Source organism: Tamandua tetradactyla, chromosome 13 (genome assembly GCF_023851605.1).
Source record: "Tamandua tetradactyla isolate mTamTet1 chromosome 13, mTamTet1.pri, whole genome shotgun sequence".
NCBI lineage: Eukaryota > Metazoa > Chordata > Mammalia > Pilosa > Myrmecophagidae > Tamandua > Tamandua tetradactyla.
In genome coordinates, this window is record NC_135339.1 from 90,392,722 (window position 1) to 90,413,499 (window position 20,778).

The following is a 20,778-nucleotide window of genomic DNA, read 5'->3' on the forward strand; positions in this document are numbered from 1 at the left end:
TGGACTCTGTGTTCCCATGGTCACGTGAGATGCTTTTATAAATTTTGTATTTGCGAGTGTTCCCTGTTGATTCTGTTTCTCTAGAGAATCCTAACTAATACGGTGGTTATCTCTCTTTGGGGCCCTGGGACCTCCAGTTTGTAGAAACCTGACAGTAAGTCTTTATTATCCAAGTACCCAAGGACCAAACTTCAGGAAGCTTGTCTCCAGCTCATTTAAAATTGTTGCCACTGGTGCCTGTTTTAGTGGTGGGTGGGTTTGTATTTTAAATTAGCATAGAGGAGTTGAAAGTGCTACATAATAGTGGGGAGTTGACCATGTTTTAAGATTGTTATATTTTAAACATATTAAAAATCAGTTCCCTGACCATATTTACCAACAACGTGAGGCTGAGTGATGGTCTTGTAAATTAAGCTGCATCAAGAGTAACTGTTAAAAGTTTGGGCCTTTCGGGCGGGCCGCGGTGGCTCAGCGGGCAAAGTGCTTGCCTGCTATGCCGGAGGACCTTGGTTCGATTCCCGGCCCCAGCCCATGTAACAAAAACGGAGAAACAGAATACAATAAAAACAAGAAAATGTTTAAAGATGTTTCCCTTTCTTCCTTCCTTCCTTCCTTCTCTCTGTCTTTCCTTTTAAAAAAAAAAAAGTTTGGGCCTTTCAGTGAGGCTACTGGGATCTGACTGTAGGCTCTACAGATTAGAACCTGTACAATCTTGGGCAGATTACTTAACTTTGGTTTTCCCAAATGTAGTACAGAAATGAGATAATGCATGGGAAGCACTCGACTCAGAGAAGCGGACTAGGGAAGTGCCTGGTAAACCTCAGCTCTTTATGCTATATTTAGTGCTGGAAGCCAGTCAGGCTGCTGCTCAGGGAAATGCCCCACTCGATTCACCAGGAAAACCACTCAGATTATTCTTGAGTTATAATGTCTTTCCTCCTTCCCTCTGCCGGTTTATATCTACACATTGCATAAGGCCTCACTCAGTTCCGATCCCTCCTCCATGAGCTCTCTAGCCCCATGAGTGGTGGATTCCGACCCAGCCAGGCTGGGGGTCCTGGGCAGCTATTGATAATCTTCATGTTATCCTTCCGTAGAACTCTGCCAAGTGCAAACTGTGCTTCTCCTGGTTCACCCCTGATCATGAAATCTCTGTGGTCTGTTGACTAAGGTTTTGATAAGAAACCCCCAAGAAAGCTTAGACCCCAAGGAAAGGCTCATGTGCAACACATCAGAGAGGTGATGCATCCAAATGGCAGCTTGAAAAGCTAGGACTGGTCATCTGGGTATCAACTTACCTTTATCAGCTTCTAGGATGCAAACTGATTGGCAGCTGTATGTTTCTGAGACTGCCCCACCCCTCTCCAACGGCCTCGTGTCACTATGGGATCTCTCCAAATATTGTGGGTTTTACAGACCGGGACAATCAGTTTTGTAATTCTCAGATAAAAAATACCAACATCATCTCAAAGTGAAGAGTGACCTCTGCTGGGAAATTTCAAGAGTGACAATTTCCTGAAAGGAAGGAGGGAAGCAGAGGAGAAGAAAGGGAAGGGAAGGAAGTTAGGAGGGAGGCAGAAGAGAGGGAAGTAGGGGGGAAAGGAAGGCGGGAGGGAGGAAGGGAATGAAGGAAGAAAGGGAGAGAATGAGAAGATGAGGGCAGGAGAAAGGAACAGGGAGGGAAGATGGAAGAAAGGAAGTGGAGGAGGGGGGATCCCTTGGGGCCACCCAGACCCTCCCACTCTGAAACTCCAGGTGAAAACCCCTGTCCGACTGATATTTTGGCTTTATTGCCTGTGTTTTCTTTTTCATGATGCTCCCCGAGTATCTCAAAAGGGTGAAACCAGCCTTGAATCACTCCTAGACCCCTGTAAGCTACTCTTAGCCACCCCTACTTACCACGGTTAAACCTTTTTCCAGTATCCTTTTGGAGAACATTATTCCAGCACAGCATTTTGGAGGTTTGTCACACACTCAGGAAAGGTAGCCTTCATGTTACAAAGATTGTGGCCATTTTTTGAAGTTCTTAGCCAGTGCATCTTCTTGGAGGAGGGTTGCTTTACTTGTAGAAATATAACGCTTTCACCCCTTCCCACTTGCTCCCGACTGTGGACGTCAGAATTTCTCAGGTGTTCATCAGTTGGGACTCCTGGGATCCTGGATCTGCTTCTTCCCCGCCTTCCAGTGCAGAGACAACATAAGAAGATGCCCACAGGTGTCATATAAAAAGGACATTTACACCTTTTTACACCTGCTATACCTTCCGGGTCTTTGATGTCTGCACCGTTTTCTCTCTCCTTTGTTTTCTGCATCACACACACAATCGATTTTTGCCTTATTTCTAGCCCTGTTTTTACAAACAGAGAAAGTAGGCCAAGAAGAAAGAGCAAAACTGTTATTGTGCCGCCATTAAAAGGTGACAGCCTGAATGCGGACAGGCATGCCATCATGGAGCTACGTGATCATAAATATGGTTACAAGCGAAATTCCTGCAACATTGGAAGATAAGAGACTCTTAGCAGGTATTTAATTTCTAAGATGAAGAGAGGCAGAAAGGGGCGGTAACGTGAGATTAAATGCTCCCCCAAATTTAAGAACCAGTATAAACTGGAAAGGCGGCCCCATACTGAAGCATATGGTCTTCCTATGTGAAGCACTTCACAGAACTTTGCCAGGCTTGGAGAGAATAATTTGAAAATGAGAATACAGCCACCATTAAACTCTTTGTCCACTTGATTTTGGCAAATTTGGTGCCCTGTGGCAACTCACACCAAAACTCCCCTCTTTGCCTTCCTTTTTCTGACCCAGGTGTGCAGGTACTCTCTGTGCCCCTCTCCAGCCTCCTTCTCTGCCCTGACTTCTCATGCCCTGCTGTCCCAGGCGCCCTGTTGGTGCATGTGGCACATTCCCCTCCCCTGCAGCCACAGGAGACAAGAGAATGATGTCCTGAGCTGGTCTGAGCCACCACAATTTGTTCTGTCTGGAAAATCCAGAGATGCCCAGAGGAGCTGACCTGTGAAGAGCTCTTAGCTGCAATGTCCTGAGAAGCCAGGACAGTGGCTGAATCTCACCACCTAAAGAAACAAGGTGGGTGCTTGAAAGAAGAGTGAGAGGCAAAGATGCGGGAGTGAAAAGTTTTAAACAAACACCCCCCACCATGCCAGACTTTGACCCGTCAAGCTCGAAGCCCGGCAGTCATGGTACCCTTTCAACATGTGTCGGACAAGCGGAGAGGACGCCTGCAGGGGCAGAAAGTTCCGCACGTGTAGAAGCAGCGCAGGACGAGGTGTATGGGGCCTGCCTAAAACGCATGCACTGCCCAGCAGAGATCACTTTCAAGACCCCTCCTGCCAGCCCAGACCACACGTGGAGCACGCGTGGAACTTCCAGGCCGAGAAGCTCCTGGGGGAGGAAGAGAAGAGGCGCAGACGGAGTGCGAGGACAAGGGGATGAACAGTCCCCTGAGTGCTGGAGAAGCAAGCCAAGGCCTCCAAGCTGGAGGTGGAGGTGCTGGAGAAGCTGCAGGGGCTCAGGGACCTGACCGTGAGGCCCACTCCAGCAGCAGGAGCACAAAAGGAGGACAAAAGGGAGACAGTGGCTTTCGTGGAGGAAGCCAGAAAACGACGCTGCTGGGGGACTCTGACTCAGAGGACGAGGCCGCTCCTGCCCCCCACGCTGCTCCCCATCTGGCCCACCCCACTGGCATCCTGGATGAGGCCTCGTAGGCCAACAGGAAGGCGGAGAGCTGCGAGCACAGTGTGGGCACCCTTGGTCGCAGGCCCAGCTGTCAGGCCTGGTCATGGTGAGGACCGACCAGGACTGCAGGTCCAGACTGGGCAGTGCCAGGCAGCCCCACCCCAGGTCAGCAAGCAGAAGTGGCCAGCCCCATTCTCCTTACTTGTCCCTGGTCAGCCCCTCCAGAGCTGGAGGGCCGAGGTGTGGGGGAGGCGACACCTGCCTCTCCCCCAGGCACGCACAGCACGGGAAGGCAGCTGACCCTACACCCGAAGCCCAGCGCCACCTTCCGCAGCCAGCTGGGTGCATACTCGGACAGTGAGGAAAGCAGCGGCAGCAACTGAACCCGAGATCAGAGGTCACATGTACAGCTCCAGCCACATCGGAGGGGGCTGCAGATGGGGCAAGAGGGCTTGAACTCTGCTGGAGCCACGAGTGGTCAAGCTGTCACCGCCAGCCTTCCATGACCCTGGGGACCGGCCTTCTCACCCCACACCTGGGCAGGTGTTTAGGTTGTGACATGCTGAAGCAACTGGCAAAAACCCCTGAGCCCTCACTCAGACAGCCTTTCAGGGCAGGTGGTGGCACTTTGGGCCCATGGCAAGCCCACCCAACCTAAGTTGACTCCATCCCTTCTCTCCACAAAGCTGTCCAGAGCCAATAAAAAGCCACTGTGACAGCACACAGTGAGTGGGCTGAAACAACGACAACTCTTTGGCCCACTAGATTGACATTGGAAGAAGTCAAAATCAAGGTGCCAACGAGGCGAATCTGTCTCTCGGGCACTCGTGATGGCTGCCAGCGATCCCCAGACCTCCTCGGCTGCCCATCCTAAGGCCATGAACTCTCCCTTCCCTTCCAGGGTCTGTTGACTTCCAGCTTCCAGCTTTTCCCCATGACTTTCTCCTACTCTTGCTTCCGGTGTCTCCTCTTTTTAAGGCCTCCAGGAATCCAGGTTAATCCACCTGATTCAGGTGGGCCCATCTTCACTAAAACTAATACCTTCCAGAGGTCCTCTCTACAACACTCACGCCCACAGGAGTGTGGCATAAGACTAAGAATGTGTCTATGTTGGGGCACATGATTTAGTCCTTGGCCCCACCAAACTGGCCTTGGCACCTGCTCTCTGCCAGCGTCTGAGGAAGGAGGGGTCACAGGGTGAGGCCTCTGAAGGCGTGATTCTTGTATTATCCTGCAAATATTGAATGTTGTCACCCATGGGCACCAAGCCAAGGAACCAGGCCCATGGACTTGGCCATGAACAGAATAGGAGAAAGAAAATTACCCTTGTGAGCTTGCAACCAAGCAAGGGGAAATAGGCTATGGACAATAATCACCATATGTTCATTGATTAAATTAAATGATATGACTAAAAAAATGGAGATCCCACAATCTCCCCTGATCCCCTCAATTCATGATTGACTCTTGCAGTTAGGACAGACTTCCTTACAAAGAACATTAAAAACTCATTTTATAGCTGGAGCTTATTTCTAGATCTGTGGGTAGCTGATGAAATGAGAAAAAAATTGGTTTTAGGTTTTATGATGTCTAAAAGATAATTATTTCCATTTTAAGAGAGAGAGATTTAAACATTTTCTCATGCACAATGCTGAACTGAGGCTCTGTAGACAGGTCCTAGACCAGGCTTGCTTAGCTGCTAACTGTATTTTCTAGGACAAAACATTTCATCTCCCTGAGGCTTCTGTGGGAGCTGACCAGTCTACAGTCCCAAACCTGACGGAGCCTTCGAGTCTCCCAGGAAACTTTACAAATAGAGATTCTCAGGCCTCACACCCGAGTCAGTCTGGGGCCAGTCCTGGAGGCTTGTTTCTAACGTTCTGCACGTGAAGCTCAGGAAACGGTGGCGCCAAGGATGGTGGGACTACGTCACCTTGGCAGCAGAGATGGGTGCTTGGACCACTGAGGCCACCAGTTAATTGACCTGGAGTGACTCGAGGTTGAGAAGCTTCTCCAGGTGATTCTCACGCACAGCCAAGTTTGCTGAGCCTGGACCGATGTTCTTCGCCATCCTGTCTGATGCTGACCTGTTCTCATTTGAGAACTCTCGCTTCACCTTGCCTTGATAGGTACTTGCATGGTGATTTTATTGCACTGGATTAAATGTGGTGTTCTGCTGTTGTGGCTCATGCCTGGGCACCAGGGGGCTTCCCTCTGCTCCTCGGCTAGTGTCTCACATGCTACCCCTTAAGTCACTCTCATGCACAAGAAGAATGGGCTGCGGGTGACTCAGGACAGTCCATTACCCTTGCAGGGGGGACAACACAGAGTGCTCATCTTACTAATGCCAAAGGTTGAGAACGGCAAGGGTTGTGTTGGGGGTGGGGAGATGGGAACTGGGCAATTTCTGCATAGTTTTTCTTTAAATCTACAATAGCTCTAAAAATTAATACTTTCTTTTTAAGTACAGGGAAGAGAATGAAGGTGATAATAGGAAGAGAAGAGCCACTTCCAGCTCCCCATCTGGATTAGCCGGGCGTGCCTGCCCGCCTCCTCTTCCTTTCTGGCTTCCTCTCTGATATACCCCTGACAGCCCCCACCCAGGAGCCCTGCCCTCACCCCTCTGTCCTCTCCTCTCACCAGTCTGTGATGAGGGCCAGAAGCTTCCACAGACTAAGGGCCGACCCTAGTTGGAATTAGAATTAAAAAGCAAAACAAAAACAAACTGAAGCCAGTTTCCTAATTTCTGTACTGTTTCCTAATTTCTTCATTTAAAGGAAACACGTGTTTGGCATATGAACATCCTGCAGAATGGAAACCTGCTTTTCAGAAATTAGCAGTTCTACTATGCTGATCCTTCCTGGGGCTGTTAAAGACCATGAAGAAGGTGGAGCCATGGCTGCTTCTAGAAGTCAACAAGGCCTTCAAGGGATCACATGGAGGTCCTTGGGGACTACCTGCAGGACACATTTTCTTCTCTTGTGCCCTCGCTCCACAAAAATGTAGCAATTGCTGGAATAAAAAAAAAAGCCAGAAGAAACAAGGTGATGCAGCAGAGGCGCAGAAAGAAGTGGAGAGAAGATACCAGGTCCTCTAGAGAGACAGAACGACCTCACTGGCATCCATGGCCCAGCAGAGCCTGTGACCCTGCGAAGCCTGGATGTCCTTTCTGCCACAGGCTTCCTTAAGCTACATCACTATGTCTGTCAGGGATTGAATCATGTCCCCACAAGAGGCATGTGCAGGTCCCCACTCCTGGTCCTGTAGGCATGAACCCATTTGAAACTTTGAAGATGTTACTTCATTCAGGTGTAGTTTAACTGAGCCAGGGTAGGCTTTCATCCGGAATACAGGAGTTCCTTGAAAGCAGAATGGAATTCAGGTGGAGAGAGAGAAGCCACAGAGCAGCCAGAAGCTGGAAGTCAATAGAGCCCAGAGGAGAGAAGAGAAGATGCTGCCAAGTGCAACACCAGCCATGGAAAAACCAAGGAACCCAGGCTGCCAGACAACCAGAAGACACCATCCCTGAGAGGAAGCCAGCCTCCAGCCTCTGAAACCTGAGCCAATACATTCCTGTTGTTAAGCTAACCCATTGTGTGGGGTTCATCTTGGTAGTCAGGAAACTAAGCCAATCACTATCACCGTCACCAACTGCCATCATCGCAGTCGCCAACAGCCATCATCACCATCGCCAACAGCCATCATCACCGTCACCAACCACCATCATCACTGTCACCAACCACCATCATCACCGTCACCAACCACCATCATCACAGTTGCCAACAGCCACCATAACCATCGCCAACAGCCATCATCACCATCGCCAACCACCATCATCACCATCACTAACCACCATCATCACAGTCGCCAACAGCCATCATAACCGTTGCCAACAGCCATCATCACCATCGCCAACCACCATCATCACCGTCACCAACCACCATATCACCGTCACGAACCACCATCATCACAGTCGCCAACAGCCATCATCACCATCGCCAATCACCATCATCACCGTCACCCCGTCACCAACCACCATCATCACTGTCACCGTCAGCAAAACCATCTCCTTCACACTCAGCTAATTTAAATGAGTTTCTGTTCCTTGCAACTAGGTAATGCTAAACTAAGTCAGGTCAAAGATGAGGAGGACACTGGGGTTAGGATTTCTAAAAAGATAAAACCATGACAAAAATATCAGAGTCAACCCAAAATACATGTGAGAAATGGATCATGCAAAACATTGGGTCTAGTAAATTTTTGCAAGGAAAATCAGTAACATTTTGCATGATTACAGTTTCTTTTTTGAATTGGGGGAGTTTACCTCAAAGAAAAGGAAAACCGTATTTTGCATCTACCCTCTCTAGCTGTCCTCACATGCTGCAGTACAGTGGAAGCAAAAGACCTGGGCTCCAGGTCTAGCTTGACGCCTGATACCCTTTGCAGCTGTTCTCAGACTGCCCTCCCCCCAGATCCCTTCCTGCAGTAGTGGGCAGCCCATCTGCATCCTGCACTCCTGGATGCGGATGGGCAATTTGCCCATGCAGAGGCCCATCTCTATGCAGCAAGTGGCTGTGCACACACGTAAAAAGAGAGCCCTGGAGACAGGACATGGGAACAGAGTTGAAGGGTCTGGATTGGATTCTCTGGACTGAGCTTAGCAGACATCCTGATTGATGGACAGAAGATCATGGATATGTTTGTAGGGTTGGCATTCAGCTCACCACGCTGCTCAGGTATGTCTTCCAGCACAAATGGACTCTTCTCTCTGCGATTGCTCCAGGTATGAGCAGGGCAAATGTGAATCACTTAAAAGAGGTCCCTCCCACAAGAACCTAGGCCCCACTGGCCAGGACTATTGCACCTGGGCCATCTTTGGACTCTCCTCTTCTTTGGGTGGGTTGTGTCCATGCACACCTGCCCTCACTCCCACCACAAGGCAGTGAGTGCCTTTGCAAGTACAGATCACATCTCAGGAGCAGGGAGCTTGCCCAGGCCTAGGGGTCAGGGCTACAAGAATTTGGGGCAACTTATCTTGTCTCTCAGCCTCAGTTTCTTCTGCTATGAAATAGAGACATTGTAAAATCATAGTTTCTACTTTGTGGGCTTGTTGCAAGAATTAATGAGATAATCATTACTTTTATTAATACTTGTCATTTGCCAGGTCTAGGGCCTGGCATTAAATAAATGTAAGCCATTTTTGTTTTGACTTTATTAACTTTGTGTCTTGAACAACCCAAAGTTGTTCAATTAGTATTAAAAATGCTATTAAATGGACATCTACATTTGGTCAAAGGCAAAATACAAAAAGTGGGAAATGAAACTCTTCTCTGCACTCATTGAACATACATTAACTCCTGGGAAGAGGGAATCAAAGACAGTAATTTCTGTTCGTTTAATGTTTGTCTAATTTCTTTTTTAAGAACTGAAAGTGCTTTGCACTCTTTGTCCAGTGAGATACTTCAGGTCTTAGGGGAAATTCTCTCAGAGAATTTGTTCTCTTAGAATGAAATCTAGGATTCCAGAATTCCTAAATGCCCTGGAGTGCTTTTGTCCAGGTAGACCTGTAAAAATGGAATGTGATTATCCTGCCAAGCAAAGGCAAAGATATTATTGATGAAGTATTTAAGGCTAGTTGTTTATAGAAAAGCACAAATTAAACAATGAAAATATGAACGGCTTCCCCATTCCTAAGCTGGATCTCAAATACCTTCTAGGCAAGTATATCTTCTCAATAAAAGTAGCTGTTAGATACTGTTTTGGTTTGCTAAAGCTGCCAAAATACAATATACCAGAAATGGAATGGCTTTTAAAAAGGCAATTTATTATACTACCAGGTTACAGTTCTAGGGTCATGAAACTGTCCAAATTAGGGCACCAACAAGAGGTTACCTTCACTCAAGAAAGGCTGATGCCATCCAAAACACCTCTGTCAGCTGGGAAGGCATGTGGTTGGCATCTGCTGGGGTCTTTGGCTTCTGGACATCTCTGTCAACTGGAAAGGCACATGATGATGTCTGCTATCTTTCTCTCCTGGCTTCTCATTTTATAAGGCTTCCCCAGGGGCGTTTTCCTTCTGCATCTCCAAAGGTCTCTGGCTGTATGGGCTCTAAAGCTTTTTCCAAAATTATTCCCTCTTAAAGGACTCCAGTAAGCAGTCCCACCTTGAATGGGTGGAGACACATCTCCATGGAAACCACCTAATCAGTAGGTCCCACCCACAATTTTGGTGGGTCACATCTCCATGGAAACAACTTAATCAAAAAGACTCCCCCCAACAATATTGAATGAGGATTAAAGAACATGGCGTTCCTAGGGTAAACAACAGTTTCCAACAGGCATAGCTTCTTCATTAATCTTGTGTTTTCAAAAGCAGAAAACACAAACTTACCATCTTCTTAACATTAAATCCTTATCTGTCTCACTGTCTAAGAATTTTGAGTCAAGAATAGGTATAATATAAAATTGACACTCAGACCAAGGGTCCCACAGGAAAGAATGAGAAGAAATAAGAAGATGGTTGCCTATTCTGATGAGCAAGGGACTTTACAGGCTTAAACAGCTTTGGTCTCAATCTGAGACACTTGTACCTTCTTCTCATTAATGGGGAAGCTACTCACAGAGGAAACTACATCCAAAAGAGGACAGAGGGGATCTCTGAGAGCTGGCAATTCCTGATATTAGCCCTTGGGCTTCTATGGTGAGATTCCTTCATTGGTCAATTTTACGAGTGTTTGTTGAGTGACTGCCATGTGCCAGGCACAATATATCAGTTTCATGATAGTCCAACTGTGACAAGTTCTAGAAATACAAAGCTATCTGGTCAAAATTATGATGTCCCCTCACCGATTGTCCAAGAGATGGTGATACTTATTGTGGTAGTTAGATTCAATTGTCAACTTGGCCAGGTGAAGGCACCTAGTTCTGTTGTTTGTGATGTTTGACTTAATTGGCTGATGCTGAAATGAGAGAGTGCAACGTAGCACAGCCCAAGCAGCTCAGCATACCTCATCTCAGCACTCACAGCTCAGCCCAGGCCTTTGGAGCTACAGAAAGGAATCACCCCGGGGAAAGTTGATTGGAACCCAGAGCCCTGGAGAGAAGGCCAGCAGAAACCATTCTGTCTGTGCCTTCCCATGTAAGAAAGAACTTCAGTGGAAAGTTAGCTGCCTTTCCTCTGAAGAACTAACAAAATAAATCCCCTTTTATTAAAAGCCAATCCATCTCTGGTGTGTTGCATCTGGCAGCTAGCAAACAAGAACACCTATTTATTAAACAGTTAGTTAGTATTGGTTTCCCACTGTAGAGCCAACACATGATCCTCTCATACTGGGGGCATCTTGAAAAAGATCCTCATCCATACATCAATAAACAATAGAAGAGGGACTAGAAGTAAGAATGAGAAGCCACACTTTTGATGAGTTGAATACTATGGCAGAGAGTGCTAATTTCCTGCTTTTCATCCATTTTTCCCAATGTGCTCAAAGATATGTCCAGTCCTCTCAGTGTGCCAGCTATAGCCATGTGACTAAGTGCTGGCCCATGAGATGGAAGCAGTTGTGAGACTTTTGGACATATTCATTCATTAATGACATCTTACTCAATGTTTTGCAACACTCTCATTCTCATTCTTTCTTCTTGGAATACTGATGTGACTTTTTTTTTTTTTTTTTTTTTTTGCGTGGGCAGGCACCAGGAATTGAACGCGGGTCTCTGGCATGGCAGGCGAGAATTCTGCCACTGAGCCACCGTGGCCTGCCCTGATGTGACTTTTGGGGTTTTGGCAGCCATTATGGACCATTAGGTGATCTTCAGGATGGATGTCATGTGCTGAGGATGGAGGAACAGAAGACTGGAAGGACCCATAGATCCAATATAACCAGACCTGGGCTACCTCACTCTGGATTTCTTCTATGCGATGAAATAAACCCGAAAGTTTTGATGATATGATATTATGGGTTTTCTACTATTTACAGATAAATCTAAAAGTTATGACCTCCTCATAGTGGTCCTTTTGTACAACATATCTAGAACCAAAGCCATCAAATTAGCTCTAACATGACATCGTCCCTTCGAGCTGCTATGAACTGTCACATATGGAGAGGCTTGAACAGGGACTCGCTGATAACTCTCACTTATTCTTTAAACTCAAGTCGGGGTCACCCTAAAATCCTCCCTAATTCCACCTCCTCCTCTAGGCAGGGCTAGGGGTCCAAGCTCTGTGCACTCATTTCATTTTGTGTGTGCTTGTATTTTAATGTCATGTGTGGATTTGGTCGCCTTTCTCATTTGACCATAAATTCCTTGAGGGTGGACACTATGTCTTAATTTAGCTTTTTTTCCTTCTCCTCAGTAGGACCAAGAATACCGTAGATGTTCAATTAAGGTTTATGGAACTCAACTATCTCTGCTCTCAGCTGCTTTTCACTGGAGTTTTGGGCCCTTTTTGATTCACTTTGGAAACGAAAATAAAATATCCCTTAAATAAAAATGAGTGGGAGATGAATGATTTGTTGTAAAAGAGTGAACAAGAAAATAAAGACCCTTGACTCTGAGAAGTGCCACCTCTGCAGGTGGGTGCCAAGTTTCAGCCACAGCTGGTGCTGGCTTGACGGTACACCTCTGTGCAACAGACAAGTAATTAATTTCTGCCTCCCGGGACTGCAAAATTGATCACCAAAATAGCTTCATCTCTTCACGGCATGGCGCGCATCAAAAATATTTGTTTACAGACAGCTGTCAGGCTACTAATTACCTCCCGACATCCTGTGAGGACAGTCATGCGTTTCCCGCGCTTGCCCTGACAGCCGTGAACGGTGGACCTGTCACCCTCCCTGGTCGAGCAGTGACTTCCCCGGTGGGGGCCGCTGACCCCGCTCCGGTCTGAGCCATGGAGATCAACGAGCTCTCCACTCCAGGAGGCACGAACCTCCTGCAACCGAATCCATTCTTCACGGTAATCCCTTCAATTAATGAACCCTGCCTTCCCTGGCTGAGGGTTCCGAGTAATTGCGGTGTGGTTGTAGATCACAGCCCTCGGCAGCTCATTATGGGAGGGAGAGAAACCTCAGCACCTGGGGAGTCTGATGCTAGGCAACTCGGTTCTTATTTCAGTTGAGGCAGTGAGGACCCCTTCGCCACAAAATCCTGTTTTTCTCCCTTAGGATTATAATTCTCCACTCAGACAACCAGTAACTGCACCGATTTTATCGTTCTGCCCGCACTTAAAAGTAGTTGATCCAGGAAAGAGTAACTGAGGCGGGAAAGTGGCCTCTAGAAACTCCACCAGTTTCCAAACTGAGCACGAGACTTGGAAGGAAAGGAGGAAGGAGCCTGGCAGGGGGCTAGTGCCCTGAGGATTTGATCTCAGCCTCGCAACCTGCATAAGGCAGTAGGTGGGGAGCTAGAGCCCTTATGAATAATATTTCCCACTTTCATTCGCTTTTCACCCAGAAGCATGGAAAACGTGCCCTGTAGAGTTAAGACACTCGATAGGCCTCGATTACGTGCTCTCTTATTCCATGTAAGTGTGTTCATTCATTCAATCATTCGTTCATTCCACAAATATTTGTTGAGACCCTCCGATGTTTCAGGTAAATCCTGTTTTCGGCCCTGGGGCTCCAGCAGGGAATAGGCCAAAGTCCACATCCTCTGAGAGCTCACATTTGAGGGATGAGACAGACAACCAGTCAGATCCTGTAAGGTCAGAAGACGACAGCACCGAAAAGGAAGTGAAACCTCATTGAAGAACCGAAGTATATGCTAGAGAAAGTGAAGCTCCTGGAAAAAGGCAGAGACTCAAAAAAAAAAAAAAAAAAAAAACTGATCCGAAAACACCGTGACCCAGGCGTGGGCTGGACCAAGGGATCACCAGGGATGCTGAGGCCCCCCGCGACCAGCAGCGACAGGAAGCTAAAGGGGTAGGGGAGGCAATGGGGTCTGCAGGGCTGGGGAGAGCCTGGGGGTGGAGGAGGGCACCCTGAGGCCGAGAGCGTGCCACAGAGCAGGGGCCACGTGCCACCTGCCTAAATGCTTCCCAGCCAGCAGATTGTTGAATAAAACCCAGGCTGGCCTTCTTAAACATATCCTTAATATGTATATCTTCATAGGGACAAAAGAGAAAAATATATGTACAGCTCTAGTTGTATATGACTGAGAGTCAGCCAAGTGTCAAAGGTAGATGACTTCAGTGATTGCACAGCTTTGTTTGGTAAGCCATCGGTAGGGCCGTTTAGACGAACAACAAAACACTTGCATAACCCACAACTTTTTATACATTTAATCCATCAACTGTACCTTTCTTGCCTTCACTTCAGCAAAATCAGAAGTTATGTTTTATAGTCAAGATTTTTACATAATTCGTATTCTATTGACAATGATGTCAGATTAGACGAAATGTTTTGAGTTACTGTAATCTTTAATTAGTTGTTTCTTTTATTAAATTCAACTTGGGGGGCGGGCCGCGGTGGCTCAGGGGGCAAAGTGCTTGCCTGCCAAGCCGGAGGACCTCGGTTCGATTCCCGGCCCCAGCCCATGTAAAAAACAAACAAACAAACAAAATACAATAAAACAAGAAAATGTTTAAAGATGTTTCCCTTTCTTCCTCCCTTCCTTCCTTCCATCCTTCCTTCCTTCTCTCTGTCTTTCCTTTCCTTTAAAAAAAAAAAAAAAAAAAAAAATTCAACTTGGGGAAAGTTTGCTCTGTGAGGTAGTAGCAACAGGAATTGGCAATAAAATTCCTGAAGTAATACTTAAATTGAGAACTGAACCATCAATTTTGCATAATTATGCTAAAAAATGTTTCATATGATAAATTATGGCTGTTGAAGGAAATTATTCAAAATATATAATTTCGTCATATAAATCACTCTCACTTTTAAAGTAATTTTCACTGTCTCTTAAGGTTTTATCTAGATATATCTTGTAAATGTTAGCATTTTTTTCCCTTATTTCAAATTTTTCAGAGCTGGGATTGAATAAAGAAAATAAAAAATTGAACCAGTATGGAGATCAATTTGTTCAGTCCTCTGTTTAATCGAGACAGCAGCTTTATTTATAAAACCTACTTTAAGGATTATTTTGTGGATCTTTCTCTTTTCCAGTCATGCAAACTTTTGTTTCCTTGTTCTAATTTCCTGATATATTTTCTGAATTTTGCTTTTGTTGCATATAACGTATGTAATTCCTTTCAATTTGGAAAGATTTTTTTTCTCTAAAAATTTTAAGAACATTTAAACTCCTTTTAAAAGTGAAAACAGCCAAACTACTATCTATTGACTTTTTTTGGTTAGATATTAACATTATTAACAGCAAATGAGGTTTATACCAAATCACCGTGGGCATTGCAAACTCAAAATTAACCTCATTTTCTACAAAAGACCAGGAGTCATTCTCTCTTCAAGGGTCTTTTGTGGATTTAACCCCCTAGGGCAGGCGTCTCCACTGGGTGTCTAAAGCGGCTGTAAATTCTAATTTGACATGGGTTTCATCAAAACCCATGCGGAAAATACCTTTGATAACCTTAGAATCGCACCAGGGAACAGTGTGGCTTTTGCCAGCGTTGACTCCACGTGTCAGCCCCTGACAAGTGAGATCAGCTACAGCCAGGACCCAAAAGAGAAGGGCAGGGAACCCTGTGGAGAAGCCGCTCCGCTGGGCAGGTTCCCTGTCCCGTGCTCAGAGGGAGGACGCATCCGTCCGTCCATGTGTCCTCGTGTCTGAGAGCTCCTGCCACCGGGTCCTCCCTGCCCTGCACAGCCACGCCCGTCTCCGACCTGGCAGCGGCACAGCCTCAGGTCCAGTGGGCTTGGGAGGCTCAGCCACTTGCTGGGAGGACACAGGGCAGGGCAGAGGGGCTGTGTCCCCTGGGGCTGGAAAGCATTGGTCACAACAGCAGATGCTCCGGGGTGGGTGCAACCACGGAGGTGGCCAAGCGCACTGGGGTGCACCTGCCTGTGCGGGACGCAGGGTTCACCCACCCACAGGGGCGGGGGCTGGTTTGGGGTTGGGTTTGCACCACAGTCTGTTGAGAAGAGCCGTAGCCACAGAGAGCCAGCGCCACCTCCAGAGGGGCAGGGGACACCCCGTCCTCTCTCTGCCCACCCTGCCATCTCCTCCTTGGGGCTAGAAACCTGAGTTTGGGGAGGTCGGTCTTCCGGGGCAGAGAGCAGGCAGGTGGGGAGAAGGGGGTGGTGGGGGGCACCAGAGACCACGCTCGGTTTCACCCCAGCTGGCCTTCCCCTAACCCGACCCTGTACTTCTTCAGCTTAGGGGAGCACTAAGATAGTTTCCTATTGAAAGGAAAGTAGAGCAAATTTTCCTCAGGAGGAAACGGTCCTCAGTACACGCGCATCACCTTTGCAGCCCCAGAGGGTGGCCCACGGACAGCCCTGAGCTCCGCAAGGCAGCCAGGCCTGGAGCTCTGCCACCGACGCAAAGCGAGAGGCGGGGACGGATTTGAGTCTTCTCACGGAAATGTGCCTTGATTGAAGGGAAATTGAAGTCTTTCATTTTTTGCATAATTTTGTAAATTACGCACATTTTGCCGAGTTAGCCCACATTGGTCTTTTCCTCACGCTGAAATAATAACACTTGACACGCAATTCTGGGTGTTCCAGATGGTTTTAGGAGAACAGGTTTGACTCCGCTGGCTAAATGTCCTGCTGGTAGGACAAACCACCAATCGTTGTGCCAACAGAAAGCACCCCGTGGGTGCTTCTGCAGCTGAGACCAGAGTCCCCAGGCGCCTCGCTTAGCAGGAGAGTCAAACCTCCTCCGCCGGCCTGGAGAGGCCGAGTGCTACATTGCATAGTCCTATGGAGATGCTCAGCCTGTCAAAACATTGGGGGTTGCTCAAGTTCCTATATTAGGGACGCTGCCCCGAATCTGAGAGTGGTCAGGACAGGCTTCCTGTCGAGCTGAGACGTGCGGCTCCCCGGCGCCTCGGTGTCCTCATCTGTGATCTGGGAATAACAATCACCCTCCATGTGACCCCACAGGGCTCCCAGGAGCGAGGGGACAGGGAAGGGGCTCTGCAGACAACCTGGGGCTACAGTGTCAGACGCACAGACAAGCTCACGGGGCCAGAATCCACAGCACTCTTGCTCAAGGCCTTTCCTCCGGCTGTCGGAGGCTCTGCTCTCCCGTGTTCATCAGCAATGAGTTTAAATCCCCAGGGCCTGATCGACCAAAAGGGGGAAAAGAAGTGTAATAGAATAAGGCATCGGTGGTTAAGAGAGATCAAATGGAGTAGAGAGACTATTCTAAAGGCTGCTCTCATACAAGCTTCTGTTAGATAGTGCTAATTGCCAATGTTTGCTAACCCCAACCAACATCACTCCTGTTGACTCTTAAGAGCACTGAGGGCTCAATCTGAGACTCCATAAAGGTTTCATGCAGTAAGTTTGCCTTCATGGGACCTAGAATTCCCAGAGGGTTCCTAGGCCCGATACATTCTGAAACCCAGAGGGACCAGCCTCTCCAAGATCATCAATTAATTACATCCCCTGCCTTTCAGTGTCAACACACCTTCTCAACATGAAAAGTCAGAACAGGCACCACCTAAAGTTCCCTCCAGATTGAGAGACGTATCAGAGGAAAAGGAGGAGGCATACCAGATAAAATAGGGTTTAACAAACAAGTATAGCAGCTGAATCACTATATTAATATTCCTTCTAGCCTCCAGTGTTTGGGAGCAGCTAGAAGGAAAAATCTGAGATGGTAGAATGGTGGTTCATGACACACTCTGAGATTTGTTCTGTAACTACTTGTTGAAGGGTACTGTGAAAATGATGGCTTTTTCTTTCTTTTCCTTTTATATATGTTATGTTTCACAATTAACAACAACAAGAACAAAAAGTACATTTAAAAAAAAATCCCCGAGGCTTAGGAGATCAGAGCATGGTTCCATTCCCGCCTCCCCACAACTGCCCCTCTCAAGGCTCAAGCTTCAACGTCATGCTCCCTTTTGCACTTTTCTGCCCTCTTTTTCTCTCCTCTCAAGACCTACCTAACTTCAAATGTCCTTTCCCACACTCCCTCGAGGGTCTGGGGGGCCCCTACCCTGTAATCATCTCTTCAGCAGCTGTCAGGGAAGGAGTACAGGAGGGGAGGGGGCGAGAATCACTGTCCTGGGGTAATTGGTCCCTCCGTGAGCCCCCTGGGCCAAAGGGTCAGCTTAGAGTCCAGTCCTCAAGCCACAATTAGGGAAGACGTCTGGGTGCAGGATTTCCAGAAGGGCCTCTGCAGGACCCCAGGGATGCTTCCTCTCCAGCTCCCCAAGCCCACCAACAGGCTGGAATTTCAGGAATGTGATTCATAAATGCCCCTTCCCTCTGCCTGGAACCTGGAACCCCACAGCCTGGAGTTTTCTTTCTTTAAGTTACGAATTTATTATCCTAGTGGTGGTTTTAAAGTACACCCACCCCTTCTTGAGTTCTTCCTCTGAGTGGGGCCCAGTCTCAGTGACTCGCCTCTAGCGAATGGAACGTGGCAGACGTGGCGGCTCCTCTGAGGCAGCGAGCACCCTTCCCCACTCGCTTTGGGGTCCCTTATCACAGGCAAGGCTGCCGCGTGCAGCTGCAAGCTCAGGGCAGGCCCGAGATGACCCGGCCAGGAAAGCAACTCCCACGTTTCTGCCTTGCAGGAAGAGCATGAGATAATAAAGGCTCATTGTGGCTTTAAACAGCCAAATTTGGGGGCTATAATTAATACAGTGCTAAATTTAAAGGGGAAAAATCTGATCAGAATCAGCCTTGAATTTTGATCCGGGGCGCTGCCGACCCGAGGCCCCCGTGCACCTCTCCCTGGGGCACTTGGCCTGGCCAACCCTTCTGTGGGGCGGATGCGCTGCCATGTTGGGGGAGCCCCAGGTGAGGGGTCTGCGCCTCGCGGTGCCAGGCGGGACTAAGGAAGAGCCCGCTTGCTGAAGGACTTGAATCCCTCCTCGCTGAGACACCCCCCACAGCCCCCGAGAGGCAGCCTGCAGGGTCTTGGGTGGTCTCACTGCACATCCCCCCACTCCTGGGTGAGCAGGGGCAAGGGCAGGTCCTCACACTATTTTTCACCCTTAAAATTATTTTCATCTGAGCCCATACAGTTGAATTTGCATAAATTAAATATTTGCTGAAGCTTACCTAACTATATTCAAATTTCATTTTCAAACATATTTCGACTCTTAAATGCTGCAATTTAAAAAACAAATGCTCACTCTTTATAAACACCCAATCTTAGCACTTTGGAGTTTACCACCAAAGTAAATTCTTTTTTAGTTGTTTGATTTTGTAATAAGTAAATATCATAAATGTGGGCTTACAAAAATGCATGCTAGCTACACACTATCTTTTCGGTTTTCTATACGAGGGAATTGTGCAAGGCTTCAATGGCTCTGTTTCCTTAAAGTGTGACCTAATGCAGAAGCCCCTGGAAGGAAAGTGTGCCCCATACATGATCACTTCATAAATGAGTGGACGGGAAACGTCGCCCTCTCCAGCCTTCCTGGGCCCCCTCCTGACACAGAGGTGGACACAGGGACTCCCGTTTGGCAGGAAGGGGCAGCAGGTGGCATGGGGGCAGCCCCGGCCTGGGACTCAGGTCTGCCTCTCGCTAGCACAGGCAGGAGGTGCTCAACCACAGTTCTCACGGCATGTCTCCTGTGTGCTAGCCGCCATACAAGCCACTGCCCCTGTGGGGACAGCCTGAGGGGCACACAGACCCGACCCCACAGTCCCACTCTTCAAAGGTGCATCTGCCAAATGCCTTGGAAAAGGGTGTGCTTGGGGTGGCTCCCCACAGATGCTGACCTCCCAGAGGCAGCAGAGGCCTGAGGGCTGAGAGAACCAGAACAAGAAGAGTCTCCTGATAGGGGCAGCAGCAAGTGCTAAGGTCCTGAGGCAGGGGGGAGAGCGGAGGCTTCGGGATGGAACAGTCCTGCGACTGGAGCACAGAGAGGGATGGAGGGGGGTAGGAAGGGACAGGGGGACAGGGGGACGGGGGTGGGGGTGGGCCAGACCCTGCAGGGTCTAGGGACACAGACAAAGACACTTCTCCAAGGAGATGAAGTGTCACAGGGAGGCGGCCTGACAGGTTCAGATCCACATTTCAGAGGCATCGGGAGCTGCTGTGAAGAGGCAAAGGCAGGGAGAGCAGTCAGGAGGCAGGTGAAGCCCAGGTGAGCTGTGACTGTAGAATATTTTCAGCTCCCTCTCGGTGATGATAACAGAGATCTCCTCTGAGTAGCTTCGCGAGAAGGAAGCATGCTTCATTTAGCTTAAGCCTCTATTGTCCTAAAAACCCAGTTTAGGAAATAATGTTGGACCTCCAAATGTGGCAGCTTTATTGCAGGTTTTGCTTTTTATCATGTTGCACAGGCTTTAATATGATGGACGGCCCATTTAAAACACAAAGGGAAATTAAATTTTAGACCAGTCATTTTGGAAAGGACGAGAAGAAGCTTTCCTTGTCCGAAAGCAGGAGCTGAGCCAGTGAAGACTCTCCCTTGGCTGGTTAGCACGGGGGGGAGGCTGGCACCAGCTCCCTGCCTGCACCCAGGGCCCTCAGCAGGCCCTGAGGGTAAAGCCAGGGGGGCTTCCTGAGAACTCAGCTGGGCCAGGGTGCCTGGCAGGGTTGCCAAATAAAACGCTGGACTCCCGGTTAAATCTGAATTGTAGACAAACAATGGAAACTTGTTAATGCAAATATGTCCCATTTGTTGTTTCCCTGAAATTCATGTTTCATGGGTGTACGGTGTTTGTTCTGGCTCCTGTGGCGTCCCCAGCGCCTGGTCTGGACCAGGACCTGCCGTTCAGCTCCCAGGACCCAGGCCCACTCAGGTCTCCAGGGGGGTGTCCTGTGCGCTGTGTCCACACGAGGCCGAGCGGGGCCTCAGACACCGAGGCTCCGGAGAAAAAGACTTCCGTGGAAGCGTTGAAGAAGTCTTGGTGCTCCCTGGGATGGTGAGTCTTAGGGAGTGCCAAAGTTCTCCAGGACCCTTTCTGCGGGGCCGTGTCTCTGGAGCAGTTTCTCTGCCCACCAAGCTCACAGCCACCAGGTGCCGTGGTCCCAACCCCCTTCCAGGGACTGAGGGCC